Source organism: Suncus etruscus, chromosome 5 (genome assembly GCF_024139225.1).
Source record: "Suncus etruscus isolate mSunEtr1 chromosome 5, mSunEtr1.pri.cur, whole genome shotgun sequence".
Lineage (NCBI taxonomy): Eukaryota > Metazoa > Chordata > Mammalia > Eulipotyphla > Soricidae > Suncus > Suncus etruscus.
Window position 1 is genome coordinate 132,054,612 of NC_064852.1, and position 24,325 is coordinate 132,078,936.

General features: G+C 33.7%; 1 non-coding gene across 1 annotated transcript; it reads left to right on the plus strand.

Annotated features, from left to right (window-relative positions):
• Positions 1-6,037: 6,037 nt before the first annotated feature.
• LOC126010675 (U6 spliceosomal RNA) lies at positions 6,038-6,149 on the plus strand. The gene has a single exon (XR_007496691.1). It is a non-coding gene; the product is annotated as a U6 spliceosomal RNA (small nuclear RNA).
• The last annotated feature ends 18,176 nt before the right edge of the window (positions 6,150-24,325 follow it).

Genomic DNA, 24,325 nt, shown 5'->3' on the forward strand with positions numbered 1-24,325 from the left:
AGAGGCAGGAGCCCCAGAGAGCCTACCAACCTGTGAGCGAGCTGGGCTCCTTCTGGGGTTAGAACTGGGCTACCACCTTGAGGCTCGCAGGACCCTGTATTTCCAGGTCCTGTTGCCCAGTCTAGGCTCTACTAGCTTCCCTCCTCTGGGTTCATTGTTCCAAGCTCAAAAACAAAACAAAACAAAACAAAAAAAGCAGTGTATCATTGATGGAGATGGCCCTGCAGTCAAAGGCTCATCTTCTTTACCTTTTGGTGACCATTGTTTTCTTTCTCTGAAATGTCTTGTAATAGTTGATAATGTTAACTTGGATTTCCCTGTAAAAGAAAAATAAAACAAAAAACAAAAAACAAAACCTACCTCTGAAATGACATCTTGGCCAATTCTTCAGTGCAGATCCGTGTGGGAAGAGAGCCTCTTACTCTGGCTCTGTTTACATGTTTCTGTTGGGAAGGCAAGCCCTCCTGCCCTGCTGCTGTGTTGGTGTTTCTGTTTATTGCCATCCCAGGACTGATATAGGGACTTGTGGCTGCATTGCGATGTCTGGGCCATGTCTGGGAGTCCCTCCCACCTGCATATACAGGGACTAGCCATCACCTTGGTCTTGAAGAGGCCTTCATTGATTTCCTTCCTGTATGCAGAACTTGAGGAGGACCATTTCCCAGCACTTCCACTCTCAGGGACCCAGGCAGCACATGCATCGTCCATGAGCCAATCTGTGCTACCTGCCCTCATCCTCGCCTCTGCCCATAAACCAAGGTATGAATTGAATACACTGATGTCTGAACCCTTGTCCTCACAAAGGACAGCGCCACGGGCTGCCTGCCAGCCTAACTCCATCAACCCCGCATGACCAAATAAAGGCTAGTTGGTGGGCTCTGCAGGCTCTGCTACCTACCACCCTGCCAGCTGGCAAGGGCTGGGTCCTTCCTGTGAATTGATTACCTGTGGAAATGTGACCAATTAATGTGAAAAGCATGTTTAGCAAGTGTTACGTACTGCATTTGAATGAATAAATGAGCAAAATAATATATAGATAGATTTTAAACACCCTATGGACATGTTCTTATATAGTTATAATTTAAAAATTATAAAACAGTTTTGTTGTTGTTGTTGTTGTTTGTTTTTTGGGCCACACCCAGTGATGCTCAGGGATTACTCCTGGTTATGCCTCTCCCTCAGAAATCGCTCCTGGCTTGGGGGACTACATGGGACGCCAGGGGATCCAACCGTGGTCCGACATAGGTCAGCTGCAGGACCGTCACGGGTAGGTCCAGCCCCAATAAAATAGTTTTTGCTGTGTTTAATGTAGTATTTAAAGACTATCTAGACACCTGTGACTTAATGTGATCTCTCTCTTGACAATTCAAAAAATATTAAAATGGAAAACTAACGGTTTATTCACATTTTATTATTATACAAATAATATTAATTTTATATTTTCAGTGTAAGTTATAAAACCAAAGATTAAAAATTATCCTAAATTTTAATAACATTTTAAATTTTTGAAAAATTAAAATAACATAACTTTATATTTATATACTTGTCTTTGTTAGAATATTACTTTGTGTTCTTTTATTCAGTATTTCCATGTGTTGTTAAACAGTTAGAAAATATAATTTCTAATTATAAAACAGAAGATAGAAAACACTTAGGATGTTCAAACTACTAAAAGTGTAAAAAGTTCACATATAAGAAGTTGTTCTTGGGCCGGAGCGATAGCACAGCAGTAGGGCGTTTTTCCTTGCAAGTGGCTAACCTGGGTTTGATCCCTGGTGTCCCACATGGTAGCCCATGCCTGCCAGGAGTGATTTCTGGGCATAGAGCCAGGAGTAATCCCTGAGAGTCACCGGGTGTGACCCAAAAACTAAAAAAAAAAAAAAAAAAAAAAGGAAGTTGTACTTGGAGCAATCATACTTATTAGGAATAGGGTTTTTCTATTTGGCCTTAATTTGTAATAAGAAACAAGCAAACGTAATATAAAATACCTACACTATTGAGGCTTCTTAAATATATTAAAAGATAAATTCTTAGGTCCAAATGTAAGGTGATGAATATCAATTAATATCATTATGTAGTAATTTTATTATGTATACAGAGAGTAAATCTCAAATATATAACATTTATAGAAATTAATCTTAATAAAGTTGAGGGAAAAGAATTGAAAGATTTAAGTAAGATATATGTAAAATTTGATATGATTGGTGATTATGAGAAAATTTCCTGAGAAAAACAAATCAATGTAAATTCTCTTTAAGGCAATATAATTTGTATTACAAAACATATAGTGTAGTAAAAGGTTGTGTTATATTGCATGGTACACACAGAGAATGCATCAAAGATTAGTATAAAGAAGATATTTTAATGTGTGGATTACAAAAGCTTGATATAAATATGCTTTTAATATGAACTCTATGGCTGTATGTGAAATATTCTGGTTGCCATGGAAATCTTTATTTATTTTTCTCTGCAAACAAACCCTGCCCAGTTATTCAAATGTGATTTATAGAGGACTTCTTGTAGATTACTCATTCTTTAATCTGACTTCACAGAAACCTAAAATTTTCTATTATGCTACTTTTAGTAAAACAAAATAGCTGGGAAATGGAAAGGACTTCTCAGATTCCAGTGTCTCCTTAACTCATATTAATGTCAACTTTAATAACATTTTTAAAGATCTATGAAAATACCTTTTAAAATTCTTAATGATAATGAATTACTGTAAATATTTAAGCTGTAAAATAATTTTGATAGTTTTTGTAATTGTTTCAGTTTAAAGTTGCATTGCTCTGCCTATTATTAATGAGATACTGTAATTAATAGCTATTCCACTCTTGGTTTAAATGGAAAAGCTTTAAATTAATAGGGTATGTTAATAATCTATAAACTTGTTTCAATTATTCTTCATCTCATAGCCATGACTAAAAATAATGTCACTAAATTTTTAATGAATGCTTCTAGTAAAAATGTATTATTCTGCAATGTTTTCTTCACTTTATCTACAAGCACAAAGCCCTTAATTTCACCAAACCACATAAGCAGCAGGACAAAAAAAAAAAAAAAAAAAAGAAAACTCATCATGAGGCCATGGTAGGTAAGGCTTATTTGTCTTGCATGTGGTCAACCAGGTTTTAACCGATTTAGCAGTGAATGCATGGATATCACACAGAAATTCAGAACCACTTCCCCTAAGGAAAAGAAGAAAAACAGTTAAACTAAGTTTTATCAAATTTCCATCAAGGTTTATTTTAAAAGGAAAATTCATCTATAAGAGAAAAAAAATTGGGGGGTCACACCCGGCTGTGCTCAGAGGTTACTCCTTGTTCTATGCACAAAAACCGCTCTTGGCAGGCTCCAGGGACCATGTGGGATGCCGGGAATTGAACTGGTGTTCAACTGGGGTTGGCCTCGTGTGAGATAAACACCCTACTGCTGTGCTGTTGCTCCAGCACCTGAAAGAGAAAATATTTGAGAATCATATGTCTAATAGTAATTAGAATCCAGAGAATATTATATAAAATTCTAAAACATAGTAATTCTAAAACAGAAAAACAAAATTCAAAATGAAGGACCTAAATATATATTTCTCCAAAGAAAATGCAAAACTCTTAGTAAGTAAATTGAGGCCTTTTAAAAGAATGCCCATTTGTTTCTCATTTGTTTTTGTATCTCAATCAGTCTCTTTACAAACTTCTAATGAAAAAAATAAAAATATGTTGAACATTTTATGAATTAGTAATATGCAACACAAAAATAGTATGAATTTCAAAACAATTAGTACAAATGAAAGTATTGATTGTTTAAAAAATATGTAGTAATTGGAACCCCCTTGCATTTATGAAGGCAGTAAAATGGTGCAGAGACTATGGGAAAGAATTTGGAGCTTTCTCAAAAAGTTTTATGTCGAATTATCATTTCAACCAGCAATTCAACTTTCAAGTATATATGCAAAACTGTAGGCAGAATCTAAATGTATATATGCATATCAATGCCCAAAAAATTATTTGCAGTAAAAAAAGATGTAGGTGATCTTGTGCCCATCATCAGAAGAATAAACACACACGAAGTTTTACTTGCATACCATAAATTACTGTCACAAAACATAGCTTTTATTTTAAAAAAACTTTATAAACATTGTTATATGAACTAAAACAGACCCAGTAGGATATATAGTGTATTACTACTCATGTATAAAATACCTTTATCAGGCAAATTCAAAGAAAAGAAAGAATATAAATATTTTCAGGAGTTGGGATAGTTGTGTAAATATTTAAGGGAGTTACTGCCCAATGTATATGGATGATGATGATATAAGAGGTTTGATTGTAGAACGTGGTGACAGTAACACAATATGTGAATATACTATATGTCAGTGGATTATGCAACAATATTAAACTGATAAATATTAAGGTGCATGATTTGATCATAATTAAAAGGGGTCATTGGTTCTATTAATGTACTGCTTAATCAGAGACAAAAGCATTAACATTATATATAGTCATATACATTTTCTCAAAATTCACCCAACTCTAAACTTATAATTTGTGCTTTTTTAAAAATATACATTCATTATCACTAAGATAACAAACAATTCTAATATCAGCACCCAATTGATACATATATTTTCTATAATACATAATATAAATATGTTAAATGCTAAATTTACTCAAAGTAATTTGTTTGGTCCTTGGGAAGTTATATACAAATTTTACTTAGCCCTATAATTTCAGTAAATTAATTATAAAATGTAAATAAAAGGACTGGAGTGGTAGTAGAGCAGGTAGGATATTGTCTTGTACATGTTGATTGAGCTTCAATCACCAGCACCCAATATAATCTTGCAAGCACCACCAGGAGTAATTCCTGAGTGCAGAATCAGGAGTAACCTTTGAGCATTGCGGGGGCTGGGAGTGGGGTGGGGTGTGTGGCCCAAACCTCGCCCCAAAAGTGAATACAATGTTTGCAATTCTATGCTATTTTGCTAAGCCTATCTTAAAAAGTATTACATGGGATCATCGTGATAGTACAGGCATAAGGTGGTTGTATTCGGTACAATACCCGCTGGATCAATCCCTGGCACCAAATATAGTCCATCAAGTACCAAGGCGCATGATCTCTAAGCACTGAGGCTGAAATAGGGTGTGGCCCCAAATCAAAACAAAAAAGTACTAAAAACTGAGAGACTTAACAGATAGACGTCTCACAGTTTCAGTTGTTATAAGATAAGGAACAAAAATGCAAGATTGTTTCATCTTCAGAAATGAGAGAATGCATTTACTACCTTGTTTTTCTTTCCATTTTTCTTTTTTTTTTTTCTTTCTTTTTTTTTTTTTTTTTTTTGGTTTTTCGGGCCACACCCGTTTGATGCTCAGGGGTTACTCCTGGCTAAGTGCTCAGAAATTGCCCCTGGCTTGGGGGGACCACATCGGGGAATTGAACCACAGTTGCCATCTTTCCTTGGCTAGTGCTTGCAAGGCAGACACTTTACCTCTAGCGCCACCTCGCAGGCTCGCATTTTTCTTTTCTTTTCTTGTAGCCTACTGAAAATTTGGGAATTGATTCCTATAGAAGATCAATTTTTACTTCTGCTTGCACTTCATGTAACATTCTTCCTGTTTATATGTCTTTGTAGTCAAATAAAAATCCCCTTTAATAAAGGTACCAGGTTTATTGGTTTAGAAACCAACTATACTCCTTTGTGAACCTCAATTATGTCTGAATTAGCCTATTACCAAATATGGTAACCTCTGGAGTAGCAAAAGTTGGGATCTCAGCATATAAATTAAAGTTGTACAAAATTTATTTCAAAAGACTAGCATGTTGACTCAGTGTTAGTGTGCGTGCCCTGCATATGTTTTTGCATTTGCTTTGCATGTGCAAAGAGCCAAGTAGCCCTAAAATCAAGTCAATTAATCAATAAATTTTAATGACCCAATTCTTTTATTTATACTTATTTTTTAATGAAATAGTGGAACTGTTAGAATATCTGAAGCTCGTGCACGGGTAATTTTTTTCGTGCAACACCAATACCATTAAAGTCAGTTAAAACCTTCGGCAGCACATATACTAAAATTGGAATGATACAGAGAAGATTAGCATGGTCCCTGTGCAAGAATGACACGCAAATTTGTGAAGCATTCCATATTTTTTAAAAAAGCAAAGGACAAGTATGTATTGGAGACATAGTTCTACCTGATTTCAAACATTTTTCTAGGATATTGGGATATTTATTTTATTTCCTATGTACTATAAAGATTGTGTTTTTTCCCTTTTGTTTTTGTTTTACTATGTGTGCCACTCTAGGTGCTCAGGGATTATTCCTGAGTGCTTAAGGATTGATTACTCCTAGAGGTGATCAGGGAGCATTATAGGATGCTGGGAATAAAACCAGGTTGGCTAAATGCAAAACAAGAGTCCTGGGGTCAGAGAGATAGCATGGAGGTAAGGTGTTTGCCTTGCATGCAGAAGGACGGTGGTTCAAATCCCAGCATCCCATATGGTCCCCTGAGCCTGCCAGGAGCGATTTCTGAGCATAGAGCCAGGAGTAACCAACCTCTGAGCGGTGCTGGGTGTGACCCAAAAACCAACAAAACAAAAACAAACAAACAAACAAAAATATGAGCCTTACCTGTTGTATTATCTCTCCAGCCTTCATATTTTTCCCTGATTCAATGTTAATATACCTAATATACTTAATAGTACCTAAAATACTACTGTGAAAGATATGTAAGCCATTATGATAAAAAATTGTGTTTTAATCAGAAATGTTCTTTGACTTACATGTATTATTATATTATATTAATTATATGTCATGTTATGTTATGTTACTATATTATGTTATGCTAGTTCACCTCAATATGTTAATCAATTTTGTCTCTTGAATAAATTCTTACAATAAAAAAAATACATATTTTGGGCCACATCTGGTGACACTCAGGGGTTACACCTGGCTATGTGCTCAGAAATCTTTCCTGTCTTGAGGGACCAGATGGGAAGCCCAGGGATCGAACCTCGGTGCATTCTGGGTCAGGCTCATGTAAGGCAAACACACTACCTCTGTGCCATCTCACTGGTCCCATTTTTTCACTTTTAAGAAAATTAACCATATATTTCATTAACTTCCAATCAATAACCAAATAAATACTTAAAATTCAATGTAAATGTCAGTAATTTTACTTTCTATAATCTTCATTTCTATTTTTTTAAAGTTTCCTTTCAATCGGCATAGGCTCAGTCTCATTCAGGAATGTTAGCAATTACAAGAATGTTTAATATCTCTTTCAACTGTTACCTACCCCTCTCTCACCATTCAAGTGAAGGCAGCAATTTTCAGCAATAGGTGCCACTTCAGATGCTTTTCTTCTAGCGGCTGCTGCAAGCCTTTTTTTTATAACTGATATTATAGAGTAATCACTGGTGATAACCACTGGAAGTCATTCAAGCCCACATGCTAAATACATTACTCAGTACTAAAACTATCTAAAATGTTCATCCCTGGAAAGGTATCTAACAATTATGGAATCCATCTGGCACTTTCAGAATGAGTGTAAAATCTTCTTGATATTAAAGCATATTGATAAAAATAATTAATTGCCCTACAAATATTGCATTTTTTTCTTTGAATCTTTTCCAGAGAATACTTTTTTTATAAGTGAGATCAAAATTTTTGTTGAAGAGAATAATAATAGCCATCTGTAGAATTAAGTAACTCTCTGGATTAAATACTGAAATCAGAACTATTTCATATCTCAGAAACATTAGTGATATGATTTAGAGAGAGATAGTCTATTATAAAATCAGAAATAAAATAATGAAAGTCTTTCTTCATCTTTTATCAGAGATTGGCAACCAAAGTACAGAATGTTCTTTACAGAATGAGTATGCCAGTGTTTGATTTTCATGTCTGACAACGTATCAATAAGCAAAAATTCTCACCTTTTTCTATAAGAGGAATAATCTGTAACCAGTACAAACAGCATAGAAATACATGAGCTTTGCTAGAGAATTAAGTTGAGAGGCATAAAAGTGCACTCTTCATGCCAAATAGCACTAGTAATTCCAGTACAGAAATTCTGAAGCCAAACATTGTTTCTAGGAAAACAATAAAACAGATTTTGACATAAAGTGTTTAAAAAGTAATAAGGCATTAGCCATAATTTATTAGCAAAAAATTTAATGCAGTTATGGGAACTAAGGAAATGAAGCAGGTCACTTATATCCTGAAGGGTAATTAAGGAGAAACAGTCCAAAGCACTCAACTCAAAAAAAGGGTGGTACCGTTAAGATAGTGTCTGGGCTATAGAAATCTGGAAAAAACGTGAGTATTTGCAGAATGTCTGAGTGTTAAGGTGGGGGTTTACAAAATGGCAAGAAAAAGAGGTATGGGGATTGTTGTAAAACAAGGCAAACCTTGATTTGCTTAAATTTTGTCTGAATATCTCAGTGGTAATTTCCTGAATATATAATATCCTAGAACTGATCTCTGGCATTTAAAAAGCCCTGAATTTCATCTCCAGCAACACACACACACACACACACAAACACACACAAATACACACACACACACAGAAAAAAAGAAAAACCTGGTCCATATTCATCTCTATGATAAAGCTTGCATGTCAAAACCTTCTCAAGACCCTTAAGCTTGAATATTTTTTATAAAAAAGATTTAAATCTGACAGGTTATGAAATTCTCCTAGAAAAGAAACAAGAGTCTAGTCTAAGATTTTAAGCTAAGGTCATAAATATCAGCACCCATCAAATTATCTAATCTGCTAATCACTTTAGCAACATCAATTAAGACTATATCTTAATCAAATTATTGTCACTTAAAATTATGATCAAATAAATGGTATTATTTTCATTTGCTTGAGTTTGAGATGATTGGTTACAGAAAAAATAAAGAAATAAATTACTAAGAGAAATAAGACGCCAATATTAAAAATTCCTCTAAATTATGCAACTTTTTTTGATGACTGACAGATAAGGTCTTATATTAATTTTGTCTACAGAAAAAGAGCAAAGAGAGAATATGTGTGCTGATGTGTGAGGGTAAAAGAATAATATTATATTAATTATACTTATTATGTTAATTATATCATATGATATTATACATATCATACAATATATTACAGTGTAGTACATTTTATATTATATAATAGTATAGTACATGCATTATATTATAATATTTATCATATGTTATATGTATATGGATAGTAGATGAAAGACAGATTAGTCGATTGATAAAGAAGAATTTGAAGAATTGACTCACATGATTATGAAGGCCAGTAAACTCTAAATCTACGCAGAAGGCAAGCAGTTTAGAAACCCAGGGAAGGGGGCAGAGAGGTGGCGCTAGAGGTAAGGTGTCTTCTTTGCAAGCACTAGCCAAGGAAGGACTACGGTTCTATCCCCCAGCATCCCATATGGTCCCCTTAAGCCAGGGGCAATTTCTGAGCCCTTAGCCAGGAGTAATCCCTGAGCATCAAACGGTGTGGCCGGGGGAAAAAAAAACAAACAGGGAAGAGTTATTGTGAATATATAAATAATCTGCATGAGAATTATCCTTTCTTGTGAGGTCTTTAGTCTTTTTGCTTTTGAAACTGATTAAATAGGATTTACCCATATTAGGTATGATAATCTGATAAACTAAGATATATTAATTTTAATGTGAATAAGAGAAAATAGCACAAAGAAACAAAGAGAGTAGAGTATCTAAAATTATATAGCAAGATCCTATAAATTAACATATAAACTGACATCTCAGAATGAAGAGAATAAACAGAAAAGAAAATGTCGGGAAAATCCAGAAATTAATTAAAATAAATCACTGATCAGAGAATCGCAGAAAACTTTTATAGAGATTAAGGCATTTGCCTCAAATACAATCAATACCAGTTTGATCCGAAGCACCAAGTGCAGGGCAGAGAGTAAGCACTCAGCATCACCATCTACGACCTAAAGAAACAAAACAACCAAAAAAGTGAACAAAAAAACACAGAGTGAAAAATTGAATGTGACCCCAATGGGCAGCAGCCAAAATTTTATATACATATTATTTTAGAATATGAGATTAGGTGACTAACTTTATTGCAGCATTTGCATAACATTTTACACAAATAAGAAAATGTCAACTTTTGTTTTTGTTTTTGGGCTACACCAGCGGTGCCCAAAGGTTACTCCTGGCTCTGCAGTCAGAAATTGCTCCTGGTAGGCTTGGGGACCATGTGAGATGCCAGGGATAGAACCCTGGTTTGTCCCGGTTCGACCTTCGACCACGTGCAAGTCAAATGCCCTACTTCGGCCCCTCAACTTTCATTTTTGAGAAAGTTATTGCTATATTTCTGCACAGAAACAATAAGGAGTAGACATTTAGGTGTGGAAACAATAAGGAGTGGACATTTAAAAACCACTAAAAGACTTCTAAAACTCATTTCCATGAAAAAAAATATTCCTTTTTTAAATTATTATTTTATTTTATTGAAATCATGTGATTCACAAATTTCTTCATACTGGGTTGCAGACATACAATGAATCAGGGCCAATTCCAACAGATTCTTGTACTCCTATTTTCATTTTGACTTAATCTTGGAAACAACTTTATATAGTTTTACTAAAGTTGTGACAATAACTAATGTCAGAAAATTTTCCAGGTATAAAATTTTTACAGTCAATGGTAGTATCTTAAATTTAAGGTCCTTGATGTAAAGGAACTTGCTAAATTTGTAACATGAACTTTAAAATATCATAAAATTATAAAAACTCACTTGGAAGAGCACCCCGAATTCTGAAAATGTGTGAGTGCTTTGAGGTTAATCAAATGATAAAAGTTTAATTGTGCTGACTTTTTAGAACATCTTTTAGGTACATGGAAACCAAGAAATTTTAATCTATCCTGTTAAAATAAAAAGGAAATAGCCCTCACCTCCCTCCCAGTGTTATGCTATTACTGAATGGGTAATAGATTTCCATAACACAGCATTGAGTAATGATGGAATAGGTCATAAAGAAACCAGAATAACATTGGCACTAACTGAATGGATTTTTATTGGCTCTGTATGACCTTCTAAATGTGATTCCTGACACCAAAGTAAGCATCGTAGAGGACAACTCAAACAAAGGTACAGTAGTTGACTTTTTAATAGAGTAAGTTAGATTAGGAAAATTTGAGTATTTGGTAAGTATGCTCCCTTAATGTCAGGACAAATAAAGAGAATAAATTAATTTCCACAGTAACAAAGCACCCTGGTAGAGGAAGAGTGTGTCCGTTTTATCTGAGTATCAATACTAATTACAATCATTATACTACAAACTGGAAATTTTTATCTCAGTAAAATATAACTTTGATGCCACAAATAGAAATTAAAAAGAAAAGAACGAAACCTACTCTTTATTTATTTCATTTTTGTGTACTTTATTTAAACATCATGATTTATAAAGTTGTTCATACTAGAGTTCTTTCTGGTCTTCAATGGTCCAACATCAATTCCACCACCAGTGTTAACAGCCCCTCCACCTTGTCCCCAGTTTCCTACCATTCCCTAAGCCTGCCATATTGGGAAGCACAAAATAATTTATTTTATATTGATTCTTATAATCTAATGTTTAATGGCATTATTGAAAATTACTCCAGTAAAAGATAATTTGTGAAACTTTTTATATCTCACCATTAATCCTGTCATTAATAAATCATTGTCTGAAGGCTTACTAAGCTTTTTGAATCTTCCATCTAGTTTACTGTTTCTAAAGAGAAGTAAATATACTCCAGTATCAAGAAATTTCATTGTGCTGTATGTTATGAAATTTATAAATTTATTAGCTTTAAAAACAAATTAAGGGCCAAATAGATAGTTTAGATATCAAGGCACTTTTTTTGTACTCAGTCCTTTCTGATTTCATCTACACTACACACAGCCCCCTAAGCACTGCTAGGAGTGATCTTTGCACTTAGGAGCAAAACCTGGGCATAGTCAAAAATTTTTATTTTATTTTATTTTAAAATTTATAATATATTAAAATATAAGCCACAATAAAAACTTATCTCAAATTAAGTTCTTAGTTGTAGGAGATGAATTTATAAGCTGAATTTCAGAAGCTAATTTGACCAAAGAAAATTCGATTATGATTACAGATCTTCACCAGAAAGTCAATCTGCTATTGAACTAGCAGTGACAGCATCTTCTAAAACTGAGATTAAATAAACCAAACTAATTTAAGTGAATACTAAGATTACTAAGACTTTAGTTCACTTTCTAGTGATATACATTTCAGGATTAATAAAGCAATAACTTTTCACAAGAATCAAAAATTACTATGCCTATTCTGCTATTCATTAGTAATTAGTGTACATTAAATTAACTTCTGAGTTAGCAATTCATCAATTCCATTTTTTTTTTGATTTTTGGGTCACACCTGGCAGCACCCAGAGGTTACTCCTGGCTCTACACTCAGAAATCTGACCACATGGGATGCTGGGATTCGAACCACTGTCCTTCTGCGTGCAAGGCAAATGCCTTACCTCCATGCTATGTCTCCGACCCCATCTCTCTCAATTCCATTCTTTTTTTTACTGTAAATTGTATCTTTATTTAAAAAATCTTTAACCTGCAAAACAAAAATATATAAAATAATTTGAGCTGATTTTTTTTCTTTTTTGTGTGTTGAATCTCTATTTTTTTAAATATAATTTTTATTTTAATCATAGTGGCTTACATATCTTTCACAATAATATTTTAGGTACATATTAACATTGAATCAGGGGAATACCCATCACCAAATTGTCCCCCCTCCATCCCCGTTCCCATTCTGTCTCCCATATCCCCCACCCTCACCCCTCGGGTTTTTGGAATGAGTTGTCCCCTCTATGTCTGGCTTACTACTTAGTGATCATACAACTGTTTGATCTTGGTACCCTCCATTATTTCCCCCTCTATTTGGGAGGCAGGACTAGATAGTTCAAGTTATGTGGTTTTGTTTGAAAAAGAGAAAAGCAATAAAATGGGGTAAAAATCAAATATGCTGAATATGGGTGAAGTTCTTCTAGAGGCTCTCATCCTCAGTTCTCAATTCCATTTCTAAAGAATCAGTAGAGCACACTGTTAGTTATAACAGTAGAAATCTTTAGTTTATAAATCTACAAGAATGTTAAATATGCACTTATTTAATTATAAAGATGTAATAAACTATTTGGGAAGTAAGAACTAAGAAAGATATATTATGAGATTTATAACAGTTTTTAAATAATATATATAAAACAACAAAATATGTCAAAAATATACTCTTAAATTTTATTATTTACTACATGGAATTACCAAGGATAAAAACAACTTTTTTAAGAAATCAAAATTTTTCTGTCTCAGATTAGTCTGACATAGTGAAAATTAACAACTTTTGTCTTTGTCTTCTTCCAAAGTAAGCTGTACTTGCCAAAGGAGGAGAAGAAAGAAAACATTAAAATCCTCAACTTCAGTAAAAGGCAACATATTTGGGGTAAAATTAGTTCTTAAATATATACTATGGATATAGTATGTTTAATCTTCACAACTGCCTTAAGAGGTAGTATGAGTTTCCAACCTACACGTGGAAAAATGGAGTCCTGGACTTAGGAAACAGGCTAACTAAAGTCATAATAACTTAGCTATGGATAATGTCATAACTCACGTCAGAATCTATTGGAATCTAATTCCAAACATCACATCTCTATTCTGGGCTTCCTCCTACATAACAAACACCAAGCTAGAGATTTCAGAAGGCTTGAGTGAAAAAAGTGAGAAAAATACATTATAAAGATAGCAAGACACCAGTAATAAAGAACTAGATATGGTTTGCCACAGTCTACGCAAGAATTTATTTTTATTTATATTTTTATTTTGTTTGCTTGGGGTCTCACTAATAGCCAGGGACTAAATTTGGGAATCCAGCATGAGGCTATGGAGCATGTGCCTAACTACTGTTCCAGTCAAGCACCAGAATTTTGAAATTCTGGGACTCAGTACACAATAAAAAGTTAAGAGGAAAAAGATAAGCTGCTTGCTCAAGTTTTTATGAAAGAAAACTTGATATTACATGAGGAAAGATTATACATTACAGTAAGACAATGTCTTAACAATTTATTGGCCAACGAGTTTTGATATAATTTTTAAAAATATTTGTTCATTTATACAAGAAACATATTTAAAGCATATATCAGATATGATTCTAATAAGCAAGTTTTAAATAGACATCAGGACATATTTCTGCTGAATTTCCCCATTTAAAAAAATCATGAGACCAATCCAAGTTTAAAAGGTAAAAACAGACAGGGAGATGATCTGCATGAAAGATTATCTGAGGTCTCGACCAAGTATTTTTTGTCTTGGTTATATTTTTCTATTCATTTTATAAATATTAATCTAAGTTTCTGTTTCATTTTGAGATACTTAGGTGTGTGGTGAGAGATACTGGTCAAATTTTGTTCTTCTGGTTTTAGAGTCCACCGGGATTAGCAAATAGATGAGGAATCAAATACAGAACACATTTACTGATTTTGGTGGTCTCTAATGTCCAAAAATAGCTAGAAGTATAACAAATGTGTTGGATATGTTTTGTTTGAAAGTCATACTAAAAGTATTGAGCTATTATGCTTGGGGGATTGCATGTACAAATACATGAAAAATATGCAACCTTGTTAATGCAAAGTTACTTTAATTGAATTTGAAATTAAAAGTAATGTTGACCCACAGAAGACAGAAAATGATTGTTTTCTTTTTCTTCCAGTGATAACAGTAATGACTTTCTTATAAAACAACAACAACAAAAAAACTAGTTTAACCCAAACCATCCTAGTCACAAAATTGCAGATCTAGTAACTAGAATTGTGGATCAGCAATTAACCGTGAACAGTAACAAAAACTCACCTTTAAAATTTGCCCATGTTTTAAATAATTTTTAAACGTTATTTTGGGACCAGAGTGATAGCACAATGGTAAGGTATTTGCCTTGCATATGGCCTACCTGGGACAGACCCGAGTTTGATCCCAGGCATTCCATATGGTTCCCTGGCCTGCCAAGAGAAACTTCTGAGCACAGAGCTAGGAGTAATCCCTGAGCACCGCCTGGTGTGGCCCAAACCCCCCTTCCCCCCAAAGAAAACCCCTCATTTTCTATGTGTCTACATTAGTTTAGATACTGGTGCATGCATTAGAAGTTCTTTATTCTTTACTGAAGTGTTTTGTTTTTTTATATAAAGAATTTTCTTCATTACTTGTATAAATCTGTACCATTTTGGAATATTGAAACCCCAGGATTTAACAGTAATATTAATGCTTGATGCTAATTATCTTACTAGTAGGGTAATCAGTGTCCTTCTCTAAGCTTAAGGAAGTTGAGCAAAACGAGTCAGAGAGAGGGGGACAGAACAAGAATAATCACACCCATTTTTGGTATATAAAAAAAGAGTATGGTAATAATACCTAGATATGGGGCCTGGAGAGATAGCACAGCGGCGTTTGCCTTGCAAGCAGCCGATCCAGGACCAAAGGTGGTTGGTTCGAATCCCAGTGTCCCATATGGTCCCCCGTGCCTGCCAGGAGCTATTTCTGAGCAAACAGCCAGGAGTAACCCCTGAGCACTGCCGGGTGTGACCCAAAAAAAAAAAATAATAATAATACCTAGATATAATAGAGACCACGACTAGGAGGACCAGTCCATGGTAGGATGCTTGCCACAAATAACGGCTGGTGTAGGTAGGACAAAGAAGGACCAATATGACAGTGATAGTTGGAAATGATCACTCTAGACAAGAACTGGGTGCTAAAAGGAGGTTGAAGGTAAAGTTATGTGCATAACAATATTGCAAATTGCTGGGTCTAAAAACGTCTGATAGAAAAGAGGAAGGAGAAACTGGAGTAGGAGAAGGAAGAGGAAGAAGGAGAAGGAAGAAGGAGGAGGAGAAGAAGGGGGAGGAGGAGAATATTTTAGCCACAGAGATAGGCAGAAGAGAGCAACTTTGTAAATGTTAAAAAGAAAACCAACTGTATTATGAGCAACCGTGTAGCCACAGTGTTTAAATAAAGTAATCTTTACAGAAAAAAAGGTCAAAACCTGTCTTCAAGCCCATGATCTCCTTTGAACATGGATTTCTCTTGCTTGGCTCTTTTCTTGATTCCATAGGTCCTCTCTTGAACGTATTTCCCTCTTATATATACTCTTTTCATATCTTTCTAAACAAGTTTTAATGAAAACTATGTTAATTCGCCAAAAAAAAATGTCAAATTTAAGTAAAACAAAATTAGGTTCATGAATTCAAAAATATTTACATAAAATCTATCAAAATATTTTTCCCTTACAGATATACAGCAAAGTGAAAAATATTACAGATGCAATATTTTATGAAGTGAATCTATTTCACTTTCTCTGATAATAATGTGCACATTCCTTGATTATGGGAGGCCTAGGTTTAATTCTTGGAACTGGAAGGATCCCAAAACTCTGCAGAGTGAATCCTAAGAATTCTCCTTTAGCAGTCAGAGAGCAACATGCACCTCTAGCTATACATAAATAAGCTATATATAAATAAGAGGGGTTTGCGTACAAATAAGCCAACTACATCTTAAGCTCTATGCTATCAAATTATGTTAAAATTATAAGTTTTGTTATCATTTCAATCCTTAAAAGTGTATGAGTAAGTAATATAAAACTAGATTAGCAATAGGAATAAGTAATTTTAGCAAGTTCACCTGGTTGACAAGTTTGAAAGTTATACTAATTTTCTCCATAAACAATAGGACTTACACTTGAAAAGAAAATGAACTTCATAAGAAATGGACAAATTATGTATCATTTGTCATATTAATAAAAATAACTTATTAATCAGCAAGTAATTTAAAATATATACTACTGCATAGTAAACTTAAAGAAACTCCCAGATATATACTATTAAATGACATTTTACAAAATTAAAAATAAATAAAAGTTCAAATAATGAAGACATAGCAACATAAGTAAATATAAGTAAATATGGAAAGTATAAATATATTAGACATATTCTTAACAATTATTAATTTTTAAAGAGCATTAGCAAACATTTAATATTTTAAGTCTCAGAAGAAAATATGCTTATAAATGAAATTTTATATACACATATATAAACACAGATACATGATTTCTTTCTTTAAACAGAAATTAAATTCTCAATTAACCGAAGAAACCAAATTTTAAAAAAAATTTTTGCTATCCACCTACATTTTGATCACAAACACAGTACATAGAAATAGAAATTCTAAATTCCAGTGTAAAAGTGTCCTCTAAAAAATGAAAATCTTTGGAAATTTTCAATAAAATTTCAATAAAAGTTTCAATAAAAATTTTCAATAAATGTATATAACTTAAAGTTAAAAATTGCAATCATTGATGAATTACAATCTACTTTTAGATGATGCACTGGTAGAATTTTCCAAAAAATAGGCCCTGGACCAAATATCAGTCCAGTTAGACACCCACCAATACTTTATTTAAATGGTTTCCCTAGTGATTAATTTAAACAAAAGAAAAATAGATTTGCTACATAAAATGCTTTTAAGTTGTATATTCAGTAGTTTTAAAATCAATGTTGGATGATTTGGATATAGGATTCTGTTTATAAAGCTGGGTAACCTATATATATTATTTGTTTGTTTGTTTTTGTTTTGGGGTCACACCCAGCAGTGCTCAGGGGTTAGTCCTGGTTCTATGCTCAGAAATTGCTCCTGGCAGACTCAGAATCCCAGAAGCTGGCATTCAAACCACCGTCCTTCTGCATGAAAGGCAAACGCCTTACCTCCATGCTATTTCTCCGACCCCAAAATAAATAAACAAATTTCTAATATATATATTCATATATATACATATATATGGGGTCGGAGAGATAGTATGGAGGTAGGGAGTTTGCCTTGCATGCAGAAGGATGGTGGTTCGAATCCCGGCATCCCATATGGTCCCCTATGCCTGCCAGGGGTGATTTCTGAGCATAGAGCCAGGAGTAACCCCTGAGAGCTGCCGAGTGTGAACTAAAAACCAAAAAAAAGAAGAAGAAGAAAAAAAGAAATTTGTTTATTTAAACTGTGAGAAAAAACAGAACTGGAGAGGTAGTATAGCAGATGGGCACTTTCTTGCATACCATCTACACAGATATGATCCCTGGCATCATCTATGATCACCAAGTACCACCAGGAATAATATAAATGCAGAGCCAGAAATAAGCCCTGAGTACAGTTGGGTGTTGCCTAGAAACCAAAAAAAATTATCATCATAATAAAATATAATAAACTATAAAAACATTTTTATATTTATTTTTAAAATGTTGTTCTCTGTAAAATTGACATCATCTTTTGGTGTAAAATGTACATATTTATAGTTGTAAATATTTTTCACTGCTATAAAGATTATTCCTCTCAAGAAAATCAACAAAAAAAAGTAATCACAAAATGCAACTTCCTTTTTTAAAAGCAGTGATCTGTTCTATCTCTGAATTTGCTTTGTTTTTTATTTTTTAGTCAAAATGCTTTGAGACTAATTAGATAATTCCACAAATAAATATCTTAGAATTTTTTCTTATCTGATTTATTACACTATGATGCCATTGATATATATCCATGTTGTTCCAAATATTGACTTTTCTTTTTTTCCTAACTGAAAAGAATTCCATCGTTTATAGTATACTATATTTTATTCATTTCTCTACAGATGAATAAAGGTGTTTCCATATTTGATTATTAAAAATAATGCTGAAGGGGCCGGAGAGATAGCATGGAGGTAAAGCATTTGTCTTGCATACCGAAGGTCGGTGGTTTAAATCCTGGCATCCCATATGGTGAGTCCCTGTGCCTGCCAGGGGCTATTTCTGAGTGTAGAGCCAGGAGTAAACCCTGAGTGCTGCTGGTTGTGACCCAAAAACCAAATATAAATAAATAAATAAATAATGCTGTAATTTACATGTAGATTTTCAAATAAACACTTTAATGTTCTTTGGATAAATATCAAATAGTAAAATCACTATTAAATACAAATGTAAATAAAATATATTTTAATTTCAATTCTGACTTTATGTTGTTCACTCCTTATCTTAAGGTAAATAATGGTCACCAATTATTTTGTCCTAATATCCTTTTATTATTTAGGTTATCTTAGGATATCTTGTCCTAATCCTTGAAATTTGTAACCAGTACCTTATTTGCACAAATGATCTTTGCAGATATGATTAAATCAGTTATTTTTGTGATAACTCATTCATGTAGGTAGGGCCCTAATGTCATCAAATATGTAACACTCACCAAGGAATAACTGCTTGCTAAGGAAACTGAGCATAATAAAAAATAGATTCCTCCTTGATATGACCACGACCTTATCATAGTCTTGACTTTAAACAGCTCATTTCAAAACTATTATCAAATTAATTTCTATTGTTTTCATTGTTTTCAGCCTAATTTTCGTACAACTACAATTCAAAACAATCCACAAAACTTAAATTGCTAAAGCCAATACAAATATTTTTAACTCCAGAGAAATCATATTAAAATGCTCTGAGTTGCAATCTAGTCATTGGTAATTATTTTACGCTATTAGAGTATGTAGTATATAACCAAAGTTTATAAACTTAGGTACCAAGAATAAATGAAAGGTAAGTTATTTGGTATGTAATTATTACAACCAGCAATAACTCTAGAAGAATCAAATTACTATGGATTCTGTCCTAGGTCAATAATGTACTAGCCATGTAAACTAGGTGAAACTGTCTAATCTACAAATACTTCATTTAAAAACATGATATGACATTATCTCCATCATAGGACTACTGGATGGTTTAAATAAAATAATGCAGATTTTTTGATGTAGTGCTTAATTAAGTAGAATTCTCAGTAAATGTTAAAGCAAAAAAATGTAGTTTATTGGGGCCGGCGAGGTGGCGCTAGAGGTAAGGTGTCTGCCTTGCAAGCGCTAGCCAAGGAAGGACTGTGGTTCGATCCCCCCACATCCCCTATTATCCCCCCCAAGCCAGGGGCAATTTCTGAGAGCTTAGCCAGGAGTAACCCCTGAGCATCAAACAGGTGTGGCCTTCAAAAAAAAACAAACAAGAAAAGATATTTCAAAAATGTATTTTATTATTCTTTAATCAGTCATTATTTTGAACTTGAGTTAATTAGCACATCTAAAGATATTAATCAAAATAAATACTTAGCTTTACATAAACAAATTTTATAGCATCAAATTTTGGTTTTATTGTTTAAATTTACTGAACTTACAGCATAAAAAAGATGCATCAAACAAACTTCTTTAAATTCCTACTATCTAATTTTTTCTGCCAACATATTCTATTTTAATGTGATTATGTTTAAGTTTCTTTGTTTAATTTAAATCTTGCATTGCTTTGGGTGTTAGAGAACAGAACAGCATTTTGTATATAGTAGACTTATGCCAATCTATCCAAAAAATTTTTTTTCTTTTCCTTTTTTTCTCTCCCAAATCTCCATCTGTTTTGCTGATGTGCCAATAATGGGCTCTGTTTTTCATAATGTCATTTTGTTTGTGAGGATGTCTGTTCCTAAGAGTTCATGAGCTGGCTGACAATGAAAAAGTTATCACAATGAGGCCAGGAAATATCCTGAAAAATAAAGTGAAAGCCAAGAAAGGCCCTGCTGGCTATGTGCTGAGCCTTAGAACAGGCCTCACACTTTCAAAGATTAGCTTAAAGAATATGTTTTATGACTGAAGAAATTCCCAAAAAGGCATCACTGAATATTAGAATTGTATCACAGCTGATGAAGTTCCTCTTTGAATAAATTAGATAAAATAATTATTTGTGGAAAACAGTTTGATTTTGTTAACAAAGATTTAAAACTGGAAAGTATAAAGTAATATATGTACATATATATTTAATGTTATTTGAAACAAAAAAAATGGTATAGGAAAAAGGCAAAAGCATTAAAATATTTTTATAAGTTATCTGGTTATTTCCTTATAAAACTATAGTCTAAGAAAGATCTGGAATAAGTAATATTTTTATGATTAGTTCTCTGTTACTCTTGATAACTTAATTATGTAAAAGCCACTAAAATCTGAGTAGATGTGTATGTCAGAAAATAGAAGTTAGTTCTATTTTCTAAATTCTCTTAGTTTCTGTCTTTAAAGGGGGGGCATCAAAATTTCACATATAATTTCAGTGGATCTATTTTGTTCAATTGTTTATATTGAAGGATGGATGTCCTAAAGGTAAGTTTTAAGTTTTATGTCTATGTGGACATTGTTGATAAAGTTTTAGGTGAACAAGAATAAATCCTCACTTGCTATAAGAAGAAATATTTCATGATATGGGGCCGGGCGGTGGCGCTAAAGGTAAGGTGCCTGCCTTGCCTGCGCTAGCCTTGGACGGACCGCGGTTCGATCCCCCGGTGTCCCATATGGTCCCCCAAGCCAGGAGCAACTTCTGAGCACATAGCCAGGAGTAACCCCTGAGCGTTACTGGGTGTGGCCCAAAAACAAAAACAAAAAAAAAAATATTTCATGATATTTCATTTTCTATTTTTATATTGTTTTTGATATTCTAATTTACTTTAGCATTAGATCAAAGATAATTTTTGATTTAAAACTTTTTTCATACTTACAGAAAATATAACTTTTCTTTTAATAATACAGTAATGTGATTTCCTTCTAAAGAGATGGTAGATAGGTTTAAAAAACAGCTCACAAAAGTGGCCTCTGGAACTTTCTGTGAGAGTAGATCACTAAGAAGAATTTATAGGGGCCCCCCCATACTTATCAACAAATATGTCAGAAAGAACAAGGAAATTTAGAATACTTGAGAAAAATACAGACACTTGAGCCAATGCATCCTAGCCTACCCTGCCACCACGTGCTCAACCGTCATTAAGCACATCAATGAGCAATAGGAAACTAGAGGGAAAAATAAAGAACATGAATGCTCTCTAGCTTCACTTAACCATTTTCCCATAAAGTAGTTTGTGTGATGTGTAAAAGGCAAAGTAAGGGGAAAGCAAAGCAAGAAAAATCTAAAACTAATTTGGGGACTGTTTTGGGTCTCCATTGATGCAAATGAAGCGCTAGTTTAGGAATTAGGGAGAGGTGCTCAAAACTTTTTTGTAAAATTCCATTTTCATTGGAGATGCCATTATATGGTATATCCCTTTCCCCCTCCCCCTACCTCTGGCTTTCATTCAGGTGATAGACAGGAAAAGGAGAGTTCCAGAATCCCGCCTTTTCCCAGCTAGGCACAGCTTTTTCAGCTTGAGGTATAACAATTGTAGGAAACGGTGAATGATGGAAACATTTTCCTAGAAGGGGAGTTTGAAACCGAGGAGGGCCGCTCCCATTTGAGCTATAACTACTCACAGAAGCATGAATCGAAGGAAGCTTGCCACATTGAGAAAGCCTGAAAGGACCAGCTTGACAGTTGACTAGATTGTCACTTCCTGAAAGTGATGGACTAGCACACCCCAGGATGCACCTTCCTCTGACATTTCCTGAGTTTTGCCTCATTTATCTACTCCCAGAATTCCCTGGAAGGGTTTACAACCTACATTTTTAAAAGGATACATATAAATGGCAGTCACTAATAATAATCCTCTCGAGTAACAAGCCCTATATCTGTAAAACCTGCCTGTGTTAACATTTCTCACATGGGGCCTGATAAAATGAGCTAAACTTAAATATGGTCTTGCCTTTTAAAATAAAAAAATTAAAATTCATCTGCTAAAAAGACAATAAACAATCTGATTATTGTTTTCAAAATGAATTCCATTTCCTCAGACATGAAATTTTCCATCTTCAAATAAGAGAAAAATCAGCCTGGAGTGGTCAATATTTTCATTTTCATAAAAAAAAAAAAAAGTAAAAGTAAAATGCCTGGTTTCCTTTTTGTAACTCTTGATCTTAAGTCAGATTACATGTGGGAAGTGGTTTGGAATCAAGATGGTTTAAAAATTGTCTTTGTACAGGGCAAGGTGTCATCCATAAAATGGATACAGGAAAAATTTAAATGGTGTTTTGCTTTAAATGCCATTATACCAAGTTAACATAAGCATCTTTTAGGACTGAGGAATAAATTAGTAAGAGCATTTTGTAAGGTGTTTTAGGATTAAGCCAGCTAACCTCAGGAAAATGTGTTTGGGGATGGAATTGTTTCAAAATACAGCAAGATTGTTTATATTGATATCATAATGAATTCATCCAAAGTTAAAAAAAGGTAATAGATTAAATGTAAGCAAGGAATATGCAATTAAACAAAGATGATGAGGATACAGGCATTTCCTGAGGATTTATCTTTGATTAGGAGAACTTGTTAGAAGCATTTGGCCTATAATTCTAGCCAATCTTTAATCTCCAGGAAATATTGTTAACTTTATTACTATTTTAGAATACACTAGAAGGCTTAAGAGAGAAAATGTCACATCTTTATTTTAAAAACATAGTCTACTTAAAAAGATATTAAGATTACTTTCAACCAAACTCTCATTCACTGCTGGAGGGAATGCTGTCTAGTCCAGGCCTTATGGAAAACAATATGGAGATTTCTCAAAAAACTGAAAATTGAGCTCCCATATGATCCAGCTATATCACTACTCAGGATATACCCCAGGATATACTCAGGATATACCCCAGGATATACCCCCAAAAAATGCAATACAACAACCCCTTTCTCACATCTATATTTATTACAGCACTATTTACAATAGCCAGACTCTGGAAACAACCAAGATGCCCTTCAACAGATGAATGGCTAAAGAAACTGTGGTACATATACACAATAGAATATTATGCAACTGTCAGGAGAGATGAAGGCATAAAATTTTTCTATACATGAATGTACATGGAATCTATTATGCTGAGTGAAATAAGTCAGAGAGAGAGAGAGAGAGAGAGAGAGAGAGAGAGAGAGAAAATAGTCTCACTTATCCATGGGTTTTAAGAAAAATAAGACATTATTAAAATAATTCCCAGAGAGGAGGGCTGTAAGGACCAGCTCACCATATGAAGCTCACCACAAAGAGTGATGAGTGCAATTAGAGAAATAACTGCACTGTGAACTATCATAACAATTTCAGTATGTGAGGGAAGTAGAAAGCCTGTCTTGAATATGGACAGGGTGAGGGGAGATAGGGGCATTGGTGATGGGAATGTTGCACTGGTGAAGGGGGGTGTTCTTTTTATGAAACCCAACTACAATTATGTTTGTAAACATGGTATTTAAACAAAAATATTTTTTAAAGATAATAAGAAAAAGATTACCTTCAACCATTTCTCAGGATTCCATGAACGTCAAAATAACCTACTTGTGGTCTACTACACCTAGTCTGAG